The sequence below is a fragment of the Balaenoptera ricei genome, chromosome 3 (assembly GCF_028023285.1).
Source record: "Balaenoptera ricei isolate mBalRic1 chromosome 3, mBalRic1.hap2, whole genome shotgun sequence".
Taxonomy (NCBI): Eukaryota; Metazoa; Chordata; class Mammalia; order Artiodactyla; family Balaenopteridae; genus Balaenoptera; species Balaenoptera ricei.
The window spans coordinates 158,147,553-158,168,475 of NC_082641.1; the positions used below are offsets into that span (position 1 = coordinate 158,147,553).

Below are 20,923 nucleotides of genomic sequence, written 5' to 3' on the forward strand. Positions count from 1 at the left end.
AGTGACCTGGAAGATAAAATAGTGGAAATAACTACTGCAGAGAAGAAAAAAGAAAAAAGAATGAAAAGAATTAAGGACAGTCTCAGAGACCTCTGGGACAACATTAAACGCACCAACATTCGAATTATAGGGATCCCAGAAGAAGAAGAGAAAAAGAAAGGGACTGAGAAAATATTTGAAGAGATTATAGTTGAAAACTTCCCTAATGCGGGAAAGGAAATAATCAATCAAGTCCAGGAAGCACAGAGAGTCCCAGGCAGGAGAAATCCAAGGAGAAACACACGAAGACACATATTAATCAAACTATCAAAAACTAAATACAAAGAAAAAATATTAAAAGCAGCAAGGGAAAAGCAACAAATAACATACAAGGGAATCCCCATAAGGTTAACAGCTGATCTTTCAGAAGAAACTCTGCAAGCCAGAAGGGAGTGGCAGGACATATTTAAAGTGATGAAAGGGAAAAACCTACAACCAAGATTACTCTACCCAGCAAGGATCTCATTCAGATTTCATGGAGAAATTAAAACCTTTACAGACAAGCAAAACCTAAGACAATTCAGCACCGCCAAAGCAGCTTTACAACAAATGCTCAAGGAACTTCTCTAGGCAGGAAACACAAGAGAAGGAAAAGACCTACAATAACAAACCCAAAACAATTAAGAAAATGGTAATAGGAACATACATATCGAGCATTACCTTAAATGTAAATGGATTAAATGCTCCAACCAAAAGACACAGACTGCTGAATTGATACAAAAACAAGACCTGTATATATGCTGTCTACAAGAGACCCACTTCAGACCTAGGGACACATAAAGACTGAAAGTGAAGGAATGGAAAAAGATATTTTATGCAAATGGAAATCAAAAGAAAGCTGGAGTAGCAATTCTCTTATCAGACAAAACAGACTTTACAATAAAGAATGTTACAAGAGACAAGGAAGGACACTACATAATGATCAAGGGATCAATCCAACAAGAATATAACAATTGCAAATATTTATGCACCCAACATAAGAGCACCTCAATACATAAGGCAAAGGCTAACAGCCGTAAAAGGGGAAATCGACAGTAACACAATCATAGTAGGGGACTTTTAACATCCCATTTTCACCAATGGACAGATCATCCAAAATGAAAATAAATAAGGAAACACAAGCTTTAAATGATACATTAAACAAGATGGACTTAACTGATATTTATAGGACATTCCATCCAAAAACAACAGAATATACTTTCTTCTCAGGTGCTCATGGAACATTCTCCAGGATAGATCATATCTTGGGTCACAAAGCAAGCCTTGACAAATTTAAGAAAATTGAAATTGTATCAAGTATCTTTCCTGACCACAATGCTATGAGACTAGATATCAATTACAGGAAAAAATTTGTAAAAAATACAAACACATGGAGGCTAAACAATACACTAGTTAATAAACAAGAGATCACTGAAGAAATCAAAGAGGAAATCAAAAAATACCTAGAAACAAATGACAATGAAAACACGACGACCCAAAACCTATGGGATGCAGCAAAAGCAGTTCTAAGAGGGAAGTTTATAGCAATACAATCCTACCTCAAGAAACAAGAAACATCTCAAATAAACAACCTAACCTTCTACCTAAAGCAATTAGAGAAAGAAGAACAAAAAAACCCCAAAGTTAGCAGAAGGAAAGAAATCATAAAGATCAGATCAGAAATAAATGAAAAAGAAATGAAGGAAACGATACCAAAGATCAATAAAACTAAAAGCTGGTTCGTTGAGAAGATAAACAAAATTGATAAACCATTAGCTGGACTCATCAAGAATAAAAGGGAGAAGACTCAGATCAATAGAATTAGAAATGAAACAGAAGTAACAACTGACACTGCAGAAATACAAAGGATCATGACAGATTACTACAAGCAACCATACGCCAATAGAATGGACAACCTGGAAGAAATGGACAAATCCACAATCAACATTGTGAAAATGACTATACTACCCAAAGCAATCTACAGATTGAGTGCAATCCCTATCAAACTACCAATGGCATTTTTCACAGAACTAAAACAAAAAATTTCACAATTTGCATGGAAACACAAAAGACCCCGAATAGCCAAAGCAATCTTGAGAAAGAAAAGTGGAGCTGGAGGAATCAGGCTCCCTGACTTCAGACAATACTACAAAGCTACAGTAATCAAGACAGTATGGTACTGGCACAAAAACAGAAATATAGATCAGTGGAACAGGACAGAAAGCCCAGAGATAAACCCACGCACATATGGTCACCTTATCTTTGATAAAGGAGGCAAGAATATACATTGGAGAAAAGACAGCCTCTTCAGTAAGTGGTGCTGGGAAAACTGGACAGGTACATGTAAAAGAATGAAATTAGAACACTCCCTAATACCATACACAAAAATAAACTCAAAATGGACTAAAGACCTAAATGTAAGGCAAGACACTATAAAACTCTTAGAGGAAAACAGAGGCAGAACACTCTATGACATAAATCACAGAAAGATCCTTTTTGACCCACCTCCTAGAGAAATGGAAATAAAAACAAAAATAAACAAATGGGACCTAATGAAACTTCAAAGCTTTTGCACAGCAAAGGAAACCATAAACAAGATGAAAAGACAACCCTCAGAATGGGAGAAAATATTTGCAAATGAAGCAACTAACAAAGGATTAATCTCCAAAATATACAAGCAGCTCATACAGCTCAATATCAAAAAACAAACCACCCAATCAAAAAATGGGCAGAAGATCTAAATAGACATTTCTCCAAAGAAGACGTATAGATGGCCAAAAGGCACATGAAAAGATGCTCAACATTGCTAATTATTAGAGAAATGCAAAGCAAAACAACAATGAGATATCACCTCACATCAGTAAGAATGGCCATCATCAAAAAAATCTACAAACAATAAATGCTGGAGAGGGCATGGAGAAAAGGGAACCTTCTTACACTGATGGTGGGAATGTAAATTGGTGCACCCACTATGGAGAACAGTATGGAGGTTCCTGAAGAAACTAAAAATAGAGTTACCATATGATCCAGCAATCCCACTCCTGGGCATATATCCAGAGAAAAACATAATTCAAAAAGATACATGCAACCCAGTGTTCACTGCAGCTCTATTACAATAGCCAAGACATGGAAGTAACCTAAATGTCCATCAATAGATGAATGGATAAAGAAGATGTGTTTTATATATTTATACATATATATGTATACACACACACACACACACACACACACACACACACACAAAATGGAATATTATTCAGCCATAAAAAGGCATGATATAATGCCATTTGCAGCAACATGCATGGACCTAGAGATTATCATACTACGTGAAGTAATCCAGACAGAGAAAGACAAATATCATGATATCGCTTATATGTGGAACCTAAAAAAAAAAAAAAAAGATACAAATGAACTTATATACAAAACAGAAATAGACCCACAGACATAGAAAACAAACTTATGGTTACCAAAGGAGAAAAGAGTGTGGAGGAGGGATACATTAGGAGTTTGGGATTAGCCACCACTCTCAACAGCATGTTTGGATACACGATTAGGCCTGAAGTGCTTAATTTGTTAAAAGAAAGGTATTAAACAACCATTTTATTAAGATATGAAAATGAGAGACAACAACAAGGAGAAATTTAAGTGCAAATTAAAGCAAAGACTACTTTAAAAACTTTAAGTCAGTAAATCTGCATGACAAAAAACTTGTAGAAAATCTAAGAATAGCATGATGCTGTAGTAGTATCTCCTGAGCAAATGAGGAAGGTGACTTAAGAGACAGGTCACCTGTCAGAGCCAGGTTTTAACACCTTATTTCGAGAATTTTTATTTAATGTTTATTCATCAAATTTCTATACCACTTATAAATTCTCTGAATACTTTAATGACTCATCCCATGCCTTAGTGTGTGAGTGTTTGATCTTACCAAAAACAGCTTTGCAAATCACAGTATTTTTCTGAAATGTTATCTCTAACCTGGGTTGGCAAGGGAAGTCCATAAGAAAGTTTAGTACTGTGGTTCCAAAAATAATAACAATAATAAAACAAAAAAAAAATCACACGCAATTCCCTTTTAATGGTTTAAAGTCAAGCATTCTTTAAAAAATTCTTTCATATCTTTTCAAAGTCCTAATAATAAAGGAAAATTCCTTTACAAATCCACCACTGTTTTGCTATAGACACTTGAACTGAGTGGGAAAGATGTGACAAGTCAAGTCAAGATATTGGTCCACAGAGAAAACGAAACAATACTCCTATACCGTTGCTTTAGCAGGGCCTGTTTGTGCTTAGGAGTATCACATCGATACCTTGTATTCCCGAATATTATACCCATCCTTCCTCTATGTTCTTATCATCAGGGATAAAACCTTGTCTTCAACTGCTTCTACTAACCTGCTCGTAAGAAGCAAACTTTCTCATCACGATACTCAGAACCCTAAATTCTCCCCGTTCTCCCTGCATTATCAACCTATTTCTGGCTCCAGTATCTGTCACTTCCGAGAGCACATCACCTGTAATTCTTTTCTAAAAGATCAGGCTCTCTTAACCTCCCACTGTGTCCTAATAATCCATAAGCACAGGGGACACCCCGATATTTGTTTCTCAACTCCTGGGCTGCCGTCATGATATCAAAGCAATCGTGCCTCATGAAAATTCATGCTGAGGTGTCATGGCAAGATCCTCTGCTACTTTGTAATTCTCATATTCAACATTTATTGACAGTTCAAAGTAGCAGAAAAGAAGAGGGGATGTTAGCTTCAAGCACTGGCTGGGCTCAGAAAGACTGTTTACTTTAGGTCAGAGAGAGTGCGTATTTATTGCAGAGAAGAAGGAACTAACAGAAAGTGAGCAAAGATTATGTGAAAGAAAATTAATGGAGACAGATTGCAGAGGAGGGAACCAGAGCTTAAATCTGTGATAGAAATAAGAAGCGAGCTTGGTGAAGGAGAGACAGTATCTCCTCTGAGTCAGAAGAGAAGACGACAAGAACACAGGTAACTGCTGAGGTGATGAAGGTAACTGAGGGGTCCCAGCATAGACTTGGTTTCAGTAAAATGAGAGCAGGACAATTACATAGGAGTGGGGATTGGAGTGATGGAGAAAGTACTAAGGGACTTAAAAAAGAGACATACTTGTTCTGAAGAGAAGGAAACCAGAACTTTTCAAAGTCACAGAGGAGAAAAAGCAGCAGCTGTATTCTGCACAGCAGATATATACAGCCTTCACAACAGACTATCTCAAGGAAGCTGCAAGATGCCTGGAAAGTACAAAAATGATGTAAAGAAAGGTTCTGCTAAAAGTGACAATTTTGTCAAAACTGACTGGAGAGTGTGGCAAATGTTAATGGTGAAATATGGGGGATGGGTATAAGGAGGTTCACTATACTATTCTCTACTTTTGTGTACCTTTGGAAATGTTTATAATAAAAAATGTTTTTAAAAATTGCCTAGCCATCGTATGACCTCAGGAGCAATGGTTATCTTCCTCAGAAAGCTCAACAACTTGCCAGAACTTTCCAGAAGGTTTTAGGAATTTCAGAGACACAATTGCATACGGATACATACACTCTAGAGGACTGCAAAATTCAATGACAGGGAGGCAAAAAAAGTTTCTAGTTGACGAGGATCTGTCCCAAATTTGTTCTAAGGAGTGAGAAACACAAGTGAGCATTAAAATTAGGCTAAGTGTGTCAGGCGTGACAAACAGGGCCAGAAGATGAAAGCGATGAGGACAAGTATTTCAACTAAGCATATGCCTGAAGAACAATATTATAAAACTTACTTCATCTCCAGAACTTCCTCTAAGTGTTTTCTTCTCTCGGCCCGAAGGTTGGTCACATGAGTTTCCTTCTCTGCCAGTGACTGCTGAGTGCAGGACAGCGTCGCCTTCACGGACTCCAGCTCCTGTTTTACCTTCTCCATGGCCATCAGTAACTCCTCTACCTACGATCAATACAGAAAAGACAGAAACTGAGCAGCTGGGTCAGGTATAGTCAGAGGAGCTGGGTGGGCAGTGGGCAACGCCTGGGTCCACAAAATTGAAGACACACCCATCAAAAATTCTGTACTCTCGCAGGATCAGACATAAATGGCAGTGAAAGAAATACATCTCTCATCTTCCCTCCACTATAATTCTTCTCAGTTTAGGTCCAAAAAACCCTCATTTTCTTTTTGACAAATGTAAGGGCATCAGAAGTAACAGTGTGCCAGAAACAATCCCTTCTAAGGAATTTATTTGGAAACAGTCCAGAAACTTCCATGGAAATAACAAGACAATGCAGATAAAAATATAAGGAACAAAATCATAATAAATATTTCTAGAACGATTTTAGGAAATAAAAGCCATAAACCTGACTAATACCAGATGCAGAATAAACATAAATGAGTCATTTTTATTCGTTCAAACTAAGATTCTTCTGTTTATACCATTACAAACAATCTCTTGTTAAAGAAACAGCTAGAATTCAATCGGATAATTTCCTGCTCTAAAGCTACGTAGGTAGAGATTTTCTGAGGAAGGCAGGAAGAAAAGAAAAAATATATATGACCAGATAGAGAAGAGACAGACGCTTTTAAAAGACCTGTAAAGGACTTCCCTGGTGGCGCCGCCCGCGAGGACCGGGACGGCCGTCCGCGCCGCCCTCCCTCCCCGGCCGCCGAGGCGAACCGCGGACAGGCCGCTGGCGGGGTCTCCCGGGCCGTGCGGGCAGCCCGAGGGCCTCCGGGCGGGAAGCCCACCTGTCCGCGGGCGCCAGGCTCCTCGGGGAGGCCCGCCCCGGGCTCTGCGTGACTGGCCCCCTGAAGCAGCGGCGGAGGCGGCGGCCCACTGTTTGCGCCGCACCGCCTCCTACGGCAAGAGGGAGGAGACAGACGCCGCCCGCCCGGCGCCTGCCGTGTGCGCGTGTGCGCCCGCGCCGGCCCGCAGCCCAGAGCCCACGCCCGCCAGCCCCCAGCCCCCCGCCCGCCAGCCTCACCTACGGCTCCGCCCTCCCCGGCGGCACGCTGCCGGGACCCAGCCAGGGCCGTGAGGAGGAGCGGGCGGAGGAGAGCCGAGGGGCCTAGCGCCAGCGACGGGCGGGAAGCTCCAGGCGCCGCCCGACCCCGAGCTGCCGCCACCGCGGCCGTCTCACCCTGCTCAGGGCTGCCGCTGCCGCTGCCGTTGCTGCCCGGGCGCCGCCGCCGCCGCCGCCACCACTACCGCCACCACAGCCACAGCTCGGCCCTGGCGCCCGACGTCACCGCGCCCCGCCCCCTGCGCGATTTCGCAGTCCCGCCCCAGGCCGACGTCAGCGCGAGCCCCGCCCCCGCTCCTCCCGGGGGCGCGACTCGGGCGCGCGCGGGCCTCGGGCACTTTCCGGGGGCTGGCGTGCGGGCCGGACGGCCGTCCCGGTCCTCGGGGGCGGCAGCTGGCCCGGCGTCGGGCTCCCCAGTTTCTGGTACCGAAGCGCAGACGGGTTTCCTTGTCGGAGCCACGCACCGTTAATGTAAGGCCGTAGGTAAGCTATCGCTGCACTAAGAAAGTAAGAGTGATTTGAATCGTGTTTATTCCCGGCTGGCGATTGTTTTATCAGTAACTCTAAACGCCCCTGAGAGCAGTTGAGTCACCGCCAGCGTCCACGCCCTCGTGGCCCCACTGTCACTCTCCCGTCCCTCGTCAGGGTTCTCGTCCCTTCATTCGTCACCTCATCCCCATCCCGCCCAGCGTCCCCCCGCCTGCTGTACAGTCGCCCCTTCCGTAGGGTCCGCACGCGGCCGCCGCTGTCAGGACCGCTGCCGGGGGACGCTGGGTCCTGCCAAATGAAGCATCCTAAAGTGTTTCATTTTCTCGGGCACCCGACTTCACTCAGGAATAAGCCAGCTTCCTTTGACTGTTTCTCACGATCCTTCTTATCTGACTGCTGATCCGCTCGTTCTGCTGCTCCCCAGCGGTGTGGTGAGATGAAGGGAAAGCAAAGTGGACTCATCTTATCTTTCTGGTTTCCATTCTGCCGGTGTCTACGTGTGTGACCTTGGGAAAGTCCCATTACTCCTGGGTCCTGCTTTTCGTAACTGTAAAAGGGGGTGTGAACGAGATGTCTCAGATCTATCCCATCCCTGAAATGTGGGGATCTGAAGAGTGTGAGGTGCTAAGCCTTGTTATTCATGCACGGGAGTACTGTCAATATCACAGACTCAGAAATTTTTTTGGTTTCTTTTTTGTCATTCCACTGTTCTTTTTTCTTATTTCCTACTCTGCCCCACATATCTTTTTTTAAACCTACACTTAGGATTTTTTTTTTTTTTTTAATTAAAACTGGCTGAGTGCATGCATTCGTTGCCTCTTCTTCCTGGAACCCCATTAAAATGCTAATAAAGGAATGAAAAATGATACAAACCCGTACAAAACAGAAAATGGGAAGGGAGCCACCAAGAGCTGTTTTTCTTTTTTTTTCCCTAAATTTACACACAAAGTGAGTGAGGTCTGATTAAACAAAATGGAAGAAACCATAATGTGGAATAGGCATGGGGGGGGGTACTGTAGGTGAAGAAGGAGGCCTACCTGCCAGAAGTGATTTAGAGAAATTGAAATTTGGAGACACTGACAAGACAGAGCAAGAGTGAGAAGCAGGGCTGAAAACAAGGACACTAAATAAAGGTCTCTATGTAGAACAGCAGAACCCTCCCTATACCTCAGATACAATAGCTAGGCATTTATCCCAGGCTAAGAGTCAAGCTTTTTCATCATCTCTGGGGAGCATTTAATGACTAAGAGTAAAACATTCTTTATTCTGGCACAATAGGCAGTTTCCTACCCACTCACCCTAGAGTGAAGTTGTGCAAGTTGGCAAGACCCTCCCAAGTTCTAAAGATGCGTCATCAGCATCCAACTACTTCATCTTAAATATGAACGGACAACCAGGGACTGTTAGGTGTTTAAGGGAAGTCTCCAACTTGGGGCTGGGGAAGGGAAGGAGAGGATAAGGAGAAAATGTGACCACAGAGGAAAAAGAAACTTCAGAGAACTTAAAAATATGCTCACAAACTTTTATTACAGCTATGAAACAAGGATAATGTACTCAGATAAGTAACAACCCAAGAACAAAAAGTAAATCTTGAAATTAGAAATAGGAAAATGCCAAAATTATAAATTCACTGGAAGTGTTGAAAGGTAAAGTCCGTGCAATTTTAAGGAGAATAGAAGAAATACGCAAAGAGATGGAAATTGCAAGAGAAAATATAAGAAAAATAAAGAGTCAATCCAACAGGACTAATATTACAAGAGAAAAAGAAAAGAGAGTAAATAAAAGATGGAAAATTACCCCAAAAATAATGGAACAAAATTTCCCCAGAGCTGAAAATGTCCATTAGTGGAGAGCAAAGACAACTTTGTGAAATGTTAAAACTCTAAAGCTAAAGAGAAAATCCTGAATTTCCAAAGGAAAAATGTGACCCATAGGGACCTCCCTGGTGGTCCAGTGGTAAAGAATCTGCCTTCCAACGCAGGGGACGCAGGTTCAATCCCTGGTCGGGGAACTAAGATCCCACATGCTGTGGAGCAACTAAGCCGGTGTGCCTCAGCTAGAGCCCACATGCCACAAACTACAGAGCCCACGCGCTCTGGAACCCATGCACCACAACCAGAGAGAGAGAGAAAACCTGCACACCACAACTAGAGAGAAGCCCGCGCACCACAGAAAAAAGCCCGCACACCTAAAGGAAAGATCCCGAGTGCCGCAACTAAGACCCGACGCAGCCAAAAATTAAAAAAAAATAAACAAAAAAAGTGACCCGTAAAAGAGTAAGACTCACACTGCAATTAGAATTCCTACCAGCAACACTAGATATGAGAAGATAACAATGACCTTCAAGTTTCTGAGGGAAATATTTCTTGAACTTCAAATTCTAAGAATTTTTTTATTAAAAAAAACCTCTATTCCTAGCTGAATTATCATTAAGAGAGCAAAATGAAAACATTTTCAGATATGCAGAGACTCATAAAGTCAAACTCCCACATAGGCTTTTTTTCAAAATTTAAAGATGAGGTAGAAATGAGGTTTCTGACAGCATCACTATCCAGGATTCACTAGATCTAATTCAGTAGTAAAGGGAAGTCCCAAGAGCTAGGCTAGATTCGGATGGAAGGATAGGAGTTCTGGGAGAGAATTCAACTGAATAATTACTATGATAAAAAGCTTAGAAAAGGCGGGTTTCTGGTGTTCAACTTTTAGACCAAACCTGTTAATAAATTATAATCTTGCTGTAGTTAAAGCAGAGTTTATAAATTATACCAATGTTGACAACATAAAGGTAAAAATACAGCTGACAGTTTAAGATGTGAAACATAGGAAAGGTAGAGGTAAAGGGAAAAGCACTCAAGAGACGATGTGTGTAGTTGGCAGAATAAGAAGCGGTTGCTAAAGTGTACTGTTAGAAGTAGGAAAAGTGCCCAGTGGAGGAGCAAGGAATTATTAGGCTTACTGAGAGGATAGGAAGACACGAGGTACAGGGTTTATAATTAAGCTAAATCGTCATCAAGAAATAATAGAAGACTTAATATCGTTAAAATAAGCAGTACTTCTCCATTTGTTCTGCACATTCTTTGCAATCCTATCAAAAATCCCAGCTGCCTTTTTTTATTTCTAGAAATTGACAATCAGATTCTAAAATTCACATGGCAATGCAAGGGACTCAGAATAGCCAAAAGAATCTTGAAAAAAAAAAAGAAAAAAGTTAAAAAACACTCATTCTTCCTGCTTTCAAAACTGACTACAAAACTACAATAATCAAGATAGTGTGTCGTACCAGAATAATGATAGACATATATATCATGGAAAAGAATTGAGACTTCAGAAATAACCCACACATTTATGGACAGTTGATTCACTGGGAAAATAATAGTCTTTTCAACAAAGGGTGCTGGGACAGTTGTATAACCACATGCAAAAGAATGAAATTGGACCCCTACCTCACAAACGCAAAAATTAATTAAAGGAACTTCCCTGGTGGCGCAGTGGTTAACGATCCGCCTGCCAAGGCAGGGGACATGGGTTCAACCCATGGTCCAGGAAGACCCCACATGCCACGGAGCAACTAAGCCTGTGCGCCACAACTATTGAGCCTGCGCTCTAGAGCCCACGAGCCACAACTACTGAGCCTGCGTGCCACAACTACTGAAGCCCGCGTGCCTAGAGCCTGTGCTCCGCAACAAGAGAAGCCACCGCATTGAGAAGCCCACGCACCGCACCGAAGAGTACCCCCGCTCACCGCAACTAGAGAAAGCCCGCGCGCAGCAGTGAAGACCCAACGCAGCCAAAATTAATTAATTAATTAAATTTTAAAAAATTAATTCAAAATGGATCATAGACCTAAATATAAATGCTAAAACGATAATACTCTTAGAAAAAAATAGGTGTAAACCTTCATGACCTTGGATTAGGCAATAGTTTCTTAGCTCTGAAGCCAAAACCGTAAGTGACAAAATTTTAAAATTGGACTCCATCAAAATCGAATATACAAAACTTTTGTATGTTCAGCTTTAAAAAGTATGGTGAGCCTTGAAGACATTATGCCAAATGAAATAACGCAATCACAAAAGGACTGTATATTGTATGATTTCATTTATATGAGGTACCTAGAATAGTAAAATTCATAGAGACAGAAAGCAGAAGGGTGGTTGCCAGGGGTTGGAGGAAGGCAGATGGCCATTTGCAAGCCAACCAAACCTGCCAACACCTTGATCTTGGATGTCCGGCCTCCAGAAATGTGTAAAATAAATTTCTGTTGTTTATGCTGCCCAGTCTGTGATATTTTGTTACGGCAGCCTCACCAGACTAATACAGATTTTGGTACTGAGAAGTGGGGTACTACTGTAACAAATACCTTAAAAATGTGGAAGGGGCTTTGGAAGTGGGTAATGAGTGGAGGGGAAGATTTTTGAGGTGCATGTTAGGAAAAGCCTAGATTGCCTTGAAGAGAGACTCTTGGTAGAAATGTAAACGTTAAAAGGTGACTGTAGTGAGATCTCAGAAATGAGGAGCGTGTTACTGGAAACTGGAGGAAAGGTGACCCTTACTATAAAGTGGCAGAGAACTTGGCCAAACTGTTTCCTAGTGTTCTGTGGAAGGTAGAAATTAAAAGTGATAAACTGTGATATTTAGCTGCAGAGATTTCTAAGCAAAGTGTTGGTGGTGCGGCCTGATTTCTTCTTACTGCTTATAGTATGCAGGAGGTGAGAGATAAATTAAAGGAGTTGTTAAGCATAAGGGAACCAGAACCTAAAGATTTGGAAAATTCTTAGCCTATCTGCAATATTGTAACTTGCAAGAAATATATACTGGTGAGCGTTTTGTAATATGTTTAAATGTCAAATCACTGTGTTGTACACCTGAAACTAACATGTACATATCATACAATACATCAACTATACTTCAATTAAAAAAAGAGAAATATACATTTGGTCGTTCAGATGACCAAAATATATCTCATATTTGGTCTTCATCCAAGGTTCTTGACTCACAGCTCCCAAAACCCTCGGAATTTCCTGAGGGATAAGACCAATGGGAACTTCTCTTGTCATAATGTTTGGTCTCTACTCCTCAGTTCCTGAAATCACTTTCAGAGTCATAAAGGTAAAATGGATGTCTCGTTATTTGTAACAAGCCCCTTTCTACCACAACAGGATTTATGTTAATGAGGTGACTTTTGGAAAGCCCTAAGTATGGGGGCTGGTCAGCAAAGAACCCAACCATGAATACAGGATTGGACCTTTCAGCCCCACCCCCTGACCTCCAGTGAGGGAAGAGAGGCTAGAGATTGAATCAGTTGCCAATGACCAGTGATTTGATCAATCATGTCTATGTAATGAAGACTCCACAACACTCAAAAGGGCAAGGCTCAGAGAGCTTCCGGTTGGTGAACACCTGGATAAGTGGGGAGAGTGACACACCAGCAGAGGGTGTGGAAGCTCTGCGCCCTTTGCCCATACCTTGCCCTATGCATCTCTTCCATCTGGCTCTTCCTTTTATAATATCCTTTCATAACAAACCAGTCGTCCAGTATGTAAAAATGTTTCTCTAAGTTCTATGAGCCACTCTGGGAAATTAATCAAACCCAAGAAGGGGGTCATAAGAACCTTTGATTTATAGCCATCAGTCAGAAGTACAGTTCACAACCTGGGCTTTCAATTGGCATCCTGAGTTGGGAGAGACTGTTGGAACCTCCCGTTTGTGGCCAGATGGTCAGAAGCACAGGTAACAACCTGGCTTGCACCTGGCATCCTGAGAGGGCAAGAGGGGTGTACAGCAGTCTTTTGGGACTGAGCACTTAACCTGCAGAACCTGATGCTGTCTCTGGATAGATAGTGTCAGAATTGAGCTGAGATGCAGGACACCCAGCTGGTACCCAGAGACTTGCTCCTTGGTGATGTTGGGAAACCACCTCAACTCCTCACGTGTTGGAATTAGGTGTAGAACCCAATTACTATCCATATTACAAAAAAAGAAGAAGTATGTTCTGGAGAATACATCCAGGGTGTAGCTGGACAGTCATTTGATAAAGAGGTCATGGGTGCAACTCATGGATTTAATCAGTCATCTCATAAGTAACCAGGAATAGAAATAAGATTATACCAGTAGAAACACTGCCAGTCTGGACTAAGGGGCATAGAGACAACAAAATGGAGGAATACTGTCAGACTTCTGGGAGTCTACAGGACAGGACAATAGAGCTATCTGGCTGCCAATTCACATCACCCTTCAAGAAAAGTGAGAGATGACACCAAAAGTGATTCAGAGATCAACAGGGCTGCTACTCCAGCCATCAGCCCAGAGAGTACAGGTCTGGGGGGCAAGCTGTCTCCTTGGTTTCAGTGGAGCCTGCTACCAACCAGTGCCTCGGGAATAAAGCTGATGCCCAGGGCTGAGGGGGTGGAGCTACCACCCAGGGCCAAGGGGATGAGGTTGCCACCCCAGTGGGCCTGGAGGGCAGAGCATTGAGCCCAAAAGGATTACTCCTGAGCCTTAAAGTCTAATGAAATGTGCCTTGCTGGGTTTTGTACTCGCTTTGGACCCATTTCCCTTTCTTCTTCCTGATTTCTCTCTTTTAGAATAGAATCTCTCTCTATGCCTGTCTCACCAGTGTATTTTGGAACCACATAACTTGTCTGATGTCGCAGGCTCACAGCTGGCAAGGCATTTTGCCTTCGAGTGAATCATATCTCAAGTCTCAACCATACCTGATGATATTCAGGTGAGACTTTGCACTTAGAGTTGATGCTGGAATGGGTTAAGACTTTGGGATGTGAGTGAATGTGTTTACCTGTGAGAAGGACAAGAATTTTGGGTATCCAGAGGGCAGAATGTTTTGGACTGAGCTGCGTTCTCCCAAAATTTATGTGTGGAAGCCCTACCCCACAATGTGACTATATTTGGAGACAGGGCTTTTAAAGAGCTGGTTATGGTTAAATGAGGTCATATACAGTCTGTGGTATTTTGTTATGGCAGCCCTAGTAGACTAATTCAGACACCACCAGGAAAGTGAGAAGACAATACACAGAATGGGAAAAAAATTTGCAACCACATATCTGATAATATATCCAGAATATGTAAATAATTCTTACAACTCAACAATAAAAAGGCAACCCATTAAAAAATGGGTACAGGATTTGAATAGATATTTCTCCAGAGAAGATATATAAATAGCCAATAAGTACATGAAAAGATGCTCAACATCATCAGTCATTAGGGAAATGCAAATCGAAACCACAGTGAGAAACCACACCCACTAGGATGGCCATAATCAAAGAGAGTGTAACTGTTAGTGAGGATTTAGAGAAATCAGAACCCTCATACACACCTGGTGGAAATGTAAAATGGTGTAGTCACTTTGTAAAACAGTCTGACAGTTCCTTGAAATGTTAAATATAGAGTTACCATAAGACCCAGCGATTCTACTCCTAGCTATATACCTAAAAGAATTTAAAATATCCACACAAAACCACAAACTTTTGTATATGAATATTATAGCAGCATTATTCATAATAGCTGGATAGTGGAAACTAAATCATGAATAAGTTCAGAAAAAAAAATAATTTTTAACAAATTGCTGACCTGCAAGAAAGTAAAGGAATTGCCCTCAAAGACTCAGTGGCTTATAAACAGCAAATATTTATTTCTAAGTTAGTTGGGATTTGACAGCTGGAGGGAGGGGCAGTCAGCTGCTGTGCTGTGCTCGAGGTACGAATCAGTTCCACACGTCTCCCATTCAAGGAACCAGACTAAAGGAGCAGTAGTCACCTGGGTTGTATTTTCCTCATGATGGAAAACAAGCATACAAGAGGCTAAGCCACAGAATCACTTGAAGGCTCTGCTCAGGTGTGTCACATGTCCTGTGTGCTCGCACTTCATTAAGCAAAGCAAGTCACACAGCCAGGTCCAACATAATGGTGCGGGAAAGTATACTCCTTTCATGGAGTAGAGGAAAGGAAGAAAAAAGGGAAGGAGAAAGACATGCCTTTCCCTTTAAGAAAACTTCCTAAAAAAATTGTGCACACCACTTCCTTTTATATCCCATGGTAAGAGCTTAGTTCATGGTCATTCCTTGCTGAAGGGCAAATTGGAAATATAGACTTTATTGTGGATGGTCATGTACCCAGTTAAAATTAAGAAGTTATATTGGGCTTCCCTGGTGGCGCAGTGGTTAAGAATCTGCTTGCCAATGCAGGAGACATGGGTTCGAGCCCTGCTCTGGGAAGATCCCACGTGCCGCGGAGCAACTAAGCCCGTGAGCCACAACTACTGAGCCTGCGCGTCTGGAGCCTGTGCTCCGCAACGTGAGAGGCCCGCGCACCGCGATGAAGAGTGGCCCCCGCTCGCCGCAACTAGAGAAAGCCCTCGCACAGAAACGAAGACCCAACACAGCCAAAAATAAATAAATAAATATATTAAAAAAAAAATTAAAAAAAAAAAAAAAAAAAATTAAGAAGTTATATTACTAAAATAAGGAGAAAATGACTATTGAGAGACGACTATCAATCTGCCACAAACTTCTAAAACAATTAACTGATATTTAAAAACTTAACAGGGACTGCCCTGGTGGCGCAGTGGTTAAGAACCTGCCTGCCAATGTAGGCGACACGGGTTCCAGCCCTGGTCCAGGAAGATCCCACATGGTGAGGAGCAACTAAGGCCGTGAGCCACAACTACTGAGCCCACGTGCCACAACTACTGAAGCCCGCGTGCCTATAGCCTGTGCTCTGCAGCAAGAGACGCCACTGCAATGAGAAGCCCGCGCACCGCAACAAAGAGTAGCCCCTGCTCGCCGCAACTAGAGAAAACCCATGCGCAGCAACAAAGACCCAACGCAGCCAAAAATAAATAAATGAAATAAATAAATGTATAAACAAATAAATAAAGACAGGGAGGATAGAAAAGGCAGTCTCCTACTTTAAATCTACTTAGAGTCCCTTAAGGAGAATCTAGAGAAAGGAGGTAAGCATCTGTTCATATAATGGGTTCATATAATGGGTGAGGACTTTCCAAACCAATAAGAGACATAAATCTGTAGATGAGGAATCACTAAGAACAGGACCAGTAAAAAGAAATCCAATCTAGATACAGAGTAGTGAAACCGAGAACATAAAAGGCAACACATCTTAAAGTCAGTTGCATTAATTTCCCAGGTCTGCTGTAACAAAGTGCCAGAAACTGAATGGCTTAACATCACAGGAATTTATATAGTCTCACAGTTCTAGAGGCTGGAAATCCAAACTCCAGGTTGTCAGCAGGGCCTTGGTCCCTGTGAAGGAGAGGGGAGAACCCTTCCCTCCCCTCCCTAGTTTCTGGTGATTTGCGGCAGTCCTTGGCATTCCTTAGCTTGCATCTGCAGCGCTTCAGTGCCTGCCTCCCCATCACATGGCATTCCCCTTTTGAGTGTCTGTGTCTCTCTTCCTCTTCTGATAAGGCACCCAGTTATATTGGATTAAGGGCCCACCCTTCTCCAGTACGGCCTTATCTTAACTAATGGTGTCCACAGTGACGCTCTTTCAAAATAAGGTCATGTTCTTAGGCACTGGGGATTAGGGCTTTAACCTATCTTTCTGAGGAATACAATTCAACCCATAACATGAGACAAATAAATATCAGCTTACTTACAAAGGAACAGTAATTGACTGACAACAAACTTATGAACACACAAGGGAAGCTGGAAGACAGAATAATCTCTCCAAGTGCTGAGAGACAATAACTGTCATCTCACAATTGTGTACCCAGTAACACTAATTTATAAGATCAAGGACAAAATAAAGACATTTTCAAGTAAACAAAAGCACATGGTTTATTACCAATTGATCTTCATTAAAGGAAAATCTAAATGATACTTCAAAGGGAAATAATCCTGCAGATGAGGATCCAGAGGCATACACAGCTGCAGTCTGTGCCAACAAAAGGGGTACAGGGGGACTTAAAGGGGCCAAAGCTAAAAACAGAATCTGACTACCAAGTGGGAAGCATGTCCGCACTGATAGGAACCCAGGGTTTTTCTTCCCCCTGGGGGTCTCACGATCATTAACCATCTGTGTCAGCAAAATGCAGTCTTCCAGGTTTCATATCAGATGGAGGCAAGGGTAAAAGTTGATAGGAAACTTGCATGACTTGGGTGCATTCCTGTGAGTGGGCTATAGCTCAGTCATGCAAAAAGGGGAGGGGTAGGACTGTGGGCCTAAGACGGGGCTGACAAAATGGATTCAGTGCGGTTCAGCCACACAGCATCACTGGGGACCATGACAAGAGCAGTTTATTCAGGTGGTTGAGTTGAAAGTTTGATTAATTGGTTCAAGAGAGAGTGGGATGGGTGGAAGTACAAGTTGTGAGTATTAGCAATTCTTTAGAGAATTTCTGTTATAAACAGGAGTGGGGAAATATGAGGTCAACATTATGTTCCCCTGTACCTTTCTCCTATTCCCAAATTCCACCTGACGTCATCCACTTCTGGTCACTTCTGGTTTGGGATACTTGTACGTGGAGGCATACTGGCTGGTATAATAGTTTGGGATTCCCCCTTTATTACCTATTTTATTTGTATAATGAGAAGATAACTAAACTTACATATTAAGTGTTAAGTATCTCTTACAGCATTTTAACTCCAAAATTGCAGAGAGGAGTATGAGAATAGTTTTTTAATCATTATTTCACCATACACAATATTATCTAACTTTACCTCTTATATTTGAAGTTTTTTATACCTGATTAATGTCCATATTTATGTGTAGGTGAAAAATAATTTACCACAGTAAGGTTTATAGTTATAGTTTTATGTCAAATTATATAACCACAAATACTAGAAGGCAGTATAGCAGAGTCTCAGGGGCAAGGGCTCTGGAATCTGACTGCGTGGGTTCATATTCTGGCTTAACCTATCCAGGCCCAATTTCCTTATCTAAACTGGAGATAATAATTGTAAAGGTATTATAAGGATTAAATGGGGAAATACATGTAAAGTGCTTAGACTAGTAAACACTTACTAAGTATATAGTAAGTCCTTGATAAAGTTAACTAGTGTTATTACTAAGCAGTGAATCAACTGTCAGTAAGAGAAGACCTGATTTACAGTGGCTTAAACCAGAAGGGTTTGTTCTGCTCACACAGCAGGCACCCTGAAGATAGGTGGCTGCTAAAATTTGCTCATTTCTACAATGCCAGGGTTTGGCCTCACTTCAGTTCCCTTGGACTTTTCCCTCATGATTACACCACCACCAATCACCACATTCTCAAACAAAGGCATTCAAAGGCAGAAAGCAGGAGGCAAGGAAACAGAATTTCTGCCCCTGCGCCTTTCTCTTTTTAGGGAGGAAACCACCACTCTGTGTGTTGTGTTGTGTTCTTCAAGATTGTCTTAGTTTGAGAAAGCCCTCTGGCTAAACAATGGAGGTGCTGGCTTTGGGTGGTCAGGCAGTCCTAAGTGCACTGATGTGGTCCACATGAGGGGCACGGATGGGCGAGGCACCAGCTTGCTGCTACAGCTGTCTAAAGGGCATCTGATGTGGTACATATATACCTGGAATACTGCTCAGCCGTAAAAAAGATTGAAATAATGCCATTTCAGCAACATCAATGGACCAAGAGATTATCATACTAAGTGAAGGAAGTCAGACAGAGAAAGACAAATACTATATGATATCACTTATATGTGGAATCTAAAATATGACACAAATGAATTTATCTACAGAACAGAAACAGACTCACAGGCATAGAGAACAGACTTGTGGTTGTCAAGAGGGAGGGGGTTGGGGGAGGGATGGATTGGGAGTTTGGGATTAGCAGATACACACTACTATATATAAAATAGATAAACAACAAAGTCCAACTGTATAGCACAGGGAACTATATTCAATATCCTATAACAAACCATAAAGGAAAAAAAATTTTTTTTAATAAAGGGCATCTAAAAATCTTACACATTCAAGAACACGCTTCTAATTTCTACCCCCAAACCTGCTCTTCCCACATGTTCCCCATCTCAGTAGGTGGCAGCTCCATCCTTCCTGTTACTCAGACCAAATGTTGGAGTCCTCCTTAATTCCTCTGTCTTACACATCACATTCAATTACACTGTAGTTAATAAATCCTGTCAGATCTGCCTTCAGATTCTGTCCAGAATCCAACCGCTTTCATCACCCCTGTCATCACCATGCTGACCCAACCCACCATCGTTTCTTGCCTGTATTATTTCAGTAGTTTCCTGACTGCTCTCCACTTTCTCCCCCACCATCCTTTTAAAAGCTAGATCATAATTATGTCACCTTCTTGCTCAGAACCCTCCAGTCTCACTCAGAGTAAAAGCCAGTTTCTTCTCACGGCCTGTAACTCCTCTAAGAGATTTGGTCCTCTCCAACTCTGCCCTTGCCTGCTACTCGCCCTCTAGCTCAGGCTGCCCCAGCTGCACTGACCTACTTGCTGTTCTTCAGTCATGCCAAGCATGCTCCCACGTCAAGACCTGCCCCTTCTGATGGGCACAGTCTTCTGCCACAGAGCTTCCAGGCTTGATTCCTCACTTCCTTCAAGTCCCCGATGTCACCACCCTGAAGCCATCCCTGCTCCTCTCCGTACTCCCTGCCCTCCTCGCTGTTTTAGTTTTCTCCTTCTAACATGCTATACATGTGTATTTATATACATGGATCTACTATGCTTCTTTATTTATTTTCTATCTCCCCCACAGAAATGTAAGTTCTGTGAGGGAAGGGACTTTCTTTTTTTCCCTGTTTTACCCCTAGTGCTTGGAACCTAGTAGGCACTTGGGGGGAAAAATGCTGAATGAGTAAATGAATGAGCAAACAATATTATTAAAAAAAAAAAAAGCTGACTGCCTGATGACCAGACTGCAGCCGTGACACAAACTGCTCCATCTTTTTTTTTTTTTTAAACAGAAACCATTCTATTTATTTATTTATATTATTTATTTATTTTTGGCTGCGTTGGGTTTTAGTAGCGGCACGCGGGATCTTTCTTTGCAGCGCATGGGCTTCTCTCTAGTTGTGGCACAGGGGTTCCAGAGCGCGCAGCCTCAGTAGTTGCGGCATGCAGACTTAGTTGCCCTGCTGTGTGTGGGATCTTAGTTCCCTGATCAGGGATCGAACCCACGTCCCCTGCTTTGGAAGGTGGACTCTTAACCACGGGACCACCAGGGAAGTCCCAGCAAACAATATTGAACATTCAGTTTGCTTCAAGCTTTGTGTGTACAAGGCTTTGTGCATTTTCTTTCCGTGTTTTATGATTAATACCTTTTATGAATAATTATCAAAATGAGATTATTGAATAGGAAGGTAAAGGCATTTTTTGGCTTTTAATAAAAATAATCAAATTGTTTTCCAAAATATTTAAACCAGTTATGTAGAGGGCACCAGTTATATGATGGTCCTGCTAGGCAGTCTA

At 42.1% G+C, this 20,923-nt stretch overlaps 1 protein-coding gene across 1 annotated transcript in view; it reads right to left on the minus strand.

The window, feature by feature from the left end:
• Nucleotides 1-7,247, minus strand: part of LOC132362763 (ELKS/Rab6-interacting/CAST family member 1-like) — a 128,126-nt gene extending 120,879 nt beyond the window's left edge. Inside the window, 2 exon segments of the mRNA XM_059917737.1 lie at nt 5,803-5,963; nt 6,995-7,247. The gene's annotated coding sequence lies outside the window, so the exon portion shown is untranslated.
• Between the last annotated feature and the right edge of the window lie 13,676 nt (nt 7,248-20,923).